This window comes from Carlito syrichta, unplaced genomic scaffold, assembly GCF_000164805.1.
Source record: "Carlito syrichta isolate Samal-C Ts95f unplaced genomic scaffold, Tarsius_syrichta-2.0.1 Scaffold308835, whole genome shotgun sequence".
NCBI lineage: Eukaryota > Metazoa > Chordata > Mammalia > Primates > Tarsiidae > Carlito > Carlito syrichta.
In genome coordinates this window covers 948,899-954,075 of record NW_007252931.1, presented here as the reverse complement: position 1 = coordinate 954,075, position 5,177 = coordinate 948,899, and the positions used below count along the sequence as shown (strand labels likewise).

The 5,177-nt window shown below is 43.9% G+C and overlaps 4 non-coding genes across 4 annotated transcripts; all 4 read right to left on the bottom strand.

Moving 5' to 3' along the window:
* Positions 1-554: 554 nt before the first annotated feature.
* On the bottom strand, positions 555-627 carry TRNAK-CUU. The gene has a single exon. It is a non-coding gene; the product is annotated as a tRNA-Lys (tRNA).
* Positions 628-1,448: 821 nt separating this feature from the next.
* TRNAH-GUG lies at positions 1,449-1,520 on the bottom strand. The gene has a single exon. It is a non-coding gene; the product is annotated as a tRNA-His (tRNA).
* Positions 1,521-2,282: 762 nt separating this feature from the next.
* Positions 2,283-2,354, bottom strand: TRNAG-UCC. The gene has a single exon. It is a non-coding gene; the product is annotated as a tRNA-Gly (tRNA).
* Positions 2,355-4,825: 2,471 nt separating this feature from the next.
* TRNAE-CUC lies at positions 4,826-4,897 on the bottom strand. The gene has a single exon. It is a non-coding gene; the product is annotated as a tRNA-Glu (tRNA).
* Positions 4,898-5,177: the final 280 nt, after the last annotated feature.

The window sequence follows — 5,177 nt, the reverse complement described above, 5'->3', positions numbered from 1 at the left end:
CAGATAAGACTGCTGTGAGAAACTCCCCGCTCGCCAGCTCTACGCCTTCGTCCTTGTTCCTCCTGTTCTTACCTGTCCTCGCCTTCTCTTTGGTCTTCTGCTTCTCTCCTCCGCTTCTCCAACCCCTTTTCTAGGGTCTTCTCTTTTTCCTTTCGGGACCTTCCTAAATGAGTTATATGTCACAGCTTTTTGCTTCTGATAAACCCTTCAAAACCCCAAAAGCAAAAACAGATGTTCCTTAGCACCAAGCTGACAATTTAACTAGCTGAGAAGGCCCTTCAAATCCTCATCCAATTTCCCACCGAAAGGAGAGCGAGTGTTTCCCTCTGGAGCGGCTGTAAGGCTAGAGGGGGAGCCCAGCGGTTCCGGACTCTCTCAGAGCCGCCGTGGACCGGTAGCCCCCGATAGCCCCAGACGCTAGGATCCCTGGTCAGATTGCTGCTTTATGATAAAATTGGAGGCGATTTCTGGAATCAATTAAAGGGAACAGTAACCGCACTAGCGATTTAGAAATTCATGATTCTGTTTGTAACTGATTGAAAAAAAAGATAACACGCCCAACGTGGGGCTCGAACCCACGACCCTGAGATTAAGAGTCTCATGCTCTACCGACTGAGCTAGCCGGGCACCTGAAGGCCTGGCTTACCTACATAAAGATATTACTTTGTAACAGAGTAGTTCTGTCTCCATGTAATTTTAAGGAAGTGTTGGGGTCTAGAATTTAGTGAACCCAATAATAGCTTTTTACCACTGAGCAACCTGAGACTTAGAGAGAGTGTTGAAGGCTGCACGGGTCCAGCAGCCTCGCAAAGGACTCGGGAATCACGAGATCTGCCTGAAATCTCGATGTTTCCGCAGATTCCGCCCAGTAAAGGAACCTCCTCATCCTCGGCCGAAGACGCAGCGAAAGAGCACGAGGACACATGGATGAGAGGCGCAAAAAGCCGCCTGCGGAGCAGGAAGGAGTGGGGACTCGTGCTCCTGGGACCTTGGGGCTGCAACTCCCGCTTCCTTCTCGGTGCAAATCCTCTGCACCAGGAGACCAGGGAAATGGGGTGGGGTGGGCATGGAGGAGGCTTGCTGGGAAAATAAGCCCTATTCGCTGTTCATTTGAAGCACGTGTTTGTTTTTAAATACTAAAATGTTGTAACGTCTGAGTAAAAGACCATGGTCACTACGTGTGAAGGTCCCTGAAAATAGATGGGATTCAGAACCTCAGGCAGGCAGGCTCCCGGGACTTCTCACTCTTCTCTGCGGAGCTACTGCTCGTCCGTCCTCCGGAAGAGGCGCCGATTTCTGCAAGCATAGTTGCCCAGGCTAGTTAGGTTTGCAGTGGTGAGCAAGCTACGAAATGAGCAGAGGGCAAATATTATTATTCACTCAATTGCAAGCTTATGTCATTTATAAAAAGCTAAAACGCAATCCGCCCAAGCAAGCTACAAGCCATGTGCCGTGACTCGGATTCGAACCGAGGTTGCTGCGGCCACAACGCAGAGTACTAACCACTATACGATCACGGCGCGCCACCTGCCAGGCGGCGCAGTGCGGCTGGATTTTGTGCCTTTTTAAAGAGGAAGACCCGCCTTGTTCCGAAGACTCAAATCCGGCCAAAGTTCTGAACCTCGTTTATGCCGGTGTCAATATCGCACGCTCTGTCGATACCAGATCCTTACTAGAGAGCAGAAAGCGGCGGCTAAAGCCGGAATCAACGTCCTCTGTCGGCCCTCCGCCTCCAGAAAACTAAGCCGCCACGCCCAGAGGTGCGAGGGGCAGCCCCGGAGGATTTTCTTAATTACACCTCCAGCCTGTGCGCTGGAAATGAGGTTCTGTCCCCAGAATGGTGGAACCAGAAGAGAAGCGGAGTTAGTGAGCTGCGGAAGGGGGAGAGGGCCCCTTGTTCATTTTTTTTTTTCCTTGTTTCCCTCGGCGCTGCGAGGAGCTGACCGCGCTCTTTCTGGAACAGCGAACGCTGTGCTGACTTCTTATTCTGACTCCTCAGTAAATCAGAGGCACCTCCGCAGATTCAGAAAAACAAATCTAACCAGCCTCTCTTTGAGACGCTCCCTTAAGACTCCCAGAAGGATAATTATTGTAAAACCCTACCAGACTAGCAGCTGAACCCAGTAGACGGAGTTGGCTTGGGGGTGCAGCTACAAAAAAACGGAGGCTTGCTTTCGGAGAGAGAGAGTCCAAGCTGTCTTAGAGCACAAGGGCGAATCCAACCGAAGCTTTTTGTCTTTGCTATCTGCTTCACAGTTTTAAAGGGGGGAAAAAACTCCTCTTGCGTTGGCCGGGAATCGAACCCGGGTCAACTGCTTGGAAGGCAGCTATGCTCACCACTATACCACCAACGCACCTGGAAGCGCGTTTGGTCGGTTCTCTTATGGGTAGTAACTTACCGAGTTTAAGTCGTGCCTGTGTTTTGAGACAAAGATATTTTTAGACTACAAAGCCAAAGGAGGAAGACAAGGAAAAGCTCTCTAAGATTTTTCCTATTGAAAATTATAGTTTCTTGTCTCACAAGTTTAAGAAAAGTCGATTCCTTCTATCGACGTTTGAAGGGAGCCTCTGAAACCCAGTGGACAAGTTAAGGCTCTAGTTGTAGGAGTTCTCTCTGTACCACGTTACCCGTTTCAAAGTGTTTCTTTAGGACAAACATAAAAATGGAAAAGTTGCATTGAAAAGGTATGCACCTTTTTTTTTTTTTTGAGTTGGAGTCTCACTCTGTCGCCCAGACTGGAGTGCAGTGGCCGCTCCCAGCCACCACAGCCTTAACCTGCTGCGCTCCGGCGACCCTTCCGCCTCAGCCTTCCAAGTAGCCGGAATTACAGGCATGTGCTACCACGCCTGGCTAATTTTTTGATTTATTGTAGAGATGAGGTCTCGCCAAGTTGGCCAGGCGGGTCTCGAACTCGCGGACTCAGACAATCCACTCACCTCAGCCTCCCAAAGGCGCGTGATTACAGGCTGAGCCACGGAGCCCGGCAGGTATGCACATTTTTAACATTTGACTACATATTGAGAAATTGCTATGTGGAGAGAGAGTATCAATTTTCACTGTTCAATGGCTATTGACAAATTACATCAGTCAATGGATATTGTCATTCTTTTCATCTTTATGAAAGTGCAGGATAAAAATATGGAGTCTCATATTAATTCGCATTTATTTTATTACAGTTGAGGTTTGTCATTTTTCATAAGCTTGCCAGTTATTTGGATTAGCTTTGAGATTTACTAAGTCATGTGTTTTGTCTATATTTTTATTTGGTACTTATATATTCCCTAATGATTTATCATTTGTCTTTTAATATTATTCATGGGATTTTTAGATAGAAGTTTTCTGTTTTATATAGTCTCATCTATCAGTTTTAACCTTGATGATTTCTCTCTTTGCTTTTATCTTGAAAAAGTCCTCTCTAGCCCAAAATTAAGGTAATTATTCACTAATGTTTTCTTCTAGTTTTTATTAGTTTTAGTTCTTGCATTTTATTCTTGAATTCACTCGAAATGTGGTGTGAGATAGTAATTCCACTTTTAGTAACTTACCCTAAGGAAGTATCGAGGGATCTACACAAAGAACACAGATGTTCATCAAAGTGTTATTCATAAAACCAAAATTTTAGGGAGGGAAAACCTAAAAATCCAGAAATAAAATTGATTGACTCCATTGTGACGAAAAATGTTACGAGTTTTTTAAAAAATTATATTTACATTGTACATTGCTGGTAGGAGTGCAAATTAGTATGACCTCTATGGAGGGCAAATTGGATTATCTATCCACAAATGCATATACTTTTCAGTCACTCCCACTAGCAATGTACAATGTAAATATAATTTTTTAAAACTTGTAACATTTTTCATCACAATGGATTTAATCAAGCTTATTTCTGGATTTTTAGGTTTTTTCCCCCCTAAAATTTTGGTTTTATGAATAACACTTTGATGAACATCTGTGTTCTTTGTGTAGATCCCTCCATACTTCCTTAGGGTAAGTCACTAGAAGTGGAATTACTATCTCATAGATATAATTTCTGGGCATTTATTCCGCACACGTGCAAAGCTATGTACAAGATCCTTTGTGGCAACATTTTTTTGTAATAGCAAACAGAAATATCCTAAGTGTCCATCAATAGCAAGCTGGCTAAACTAGTTACGGACTGTCTATACAATGGAATGCCATGTGCCATAAGAAAGAAGGAGGAAGCTCTTCATGCTTAATCTGTAACTACTTCTGAAATATGTTATTAAACGGAAAAGGCAAAATGCACAGAGCACATACGTATATGTGGATTACAACCATTCGTGCAAGGGGGAGAGCGTATGTAAACACACACACACACACACACACACATATATACATGCATGTACTTGCATTTGTATAAAACATATTCGAGATTATAATTAAGAAACTTCACACTGGTTACTTCAGAGGGAAAACTGATGGCAGAGGTGAAAGTCAGGTTTTTCAGTTATATCCTTTTGCATATTTGAATTCTAAACCATGTAAATATGTATATTACCTTTACCTTACCTATTACCTTTTAAATAATTTTTAAAAAGAACAATATGTTACTGAAGAATATTTTCACTGCAAAGTATTAGAAATATATTGTTAAAGAATAGCTGGTGACAAAACAGTATGTATGGCACAATTCCACTTTCTGTTTCAACAACTGGATATTCACAGTGGTCTTTGGATGGCAAAATTACGGACGACTTCTTCTTTGTGTTGTACATTTTCAGTATTTCAGCTTTGAGCGGAGGTGAAACTGACTATCAGATACCCATTTTTAAGAGATCCTGCAGGAAAAGAGAGGAAAACTAATTCCCTGGCCGGGAATCGAACCCGGGCCGCGGCGGTGAGAGCGCCGAATCCTAGCCACTAGACCACCAGGGAAGCCATGAGGAGTTTGCTATTATATTTCCATGACTCTAACTAAATGCCTCTTTCTGTTTTCTTCCGTTCAAATTCTTTTTACTACCTAGGTTCCGAGATCTTCCCCACACCGGAATTACTTATTTTTGGTACTTCTTTTCTGGAACAAAAAGCATTGTGTGGCCGGGCTCCGTGGCTCAACCTGTAATTCCAGCACTTCGGGAGACCCAGGCTAGTGGATTGCCTGAACCCGCAGATTCGAGACCAGCCCGGGAAACTTGGCGACAGAGTGAGACTCCAA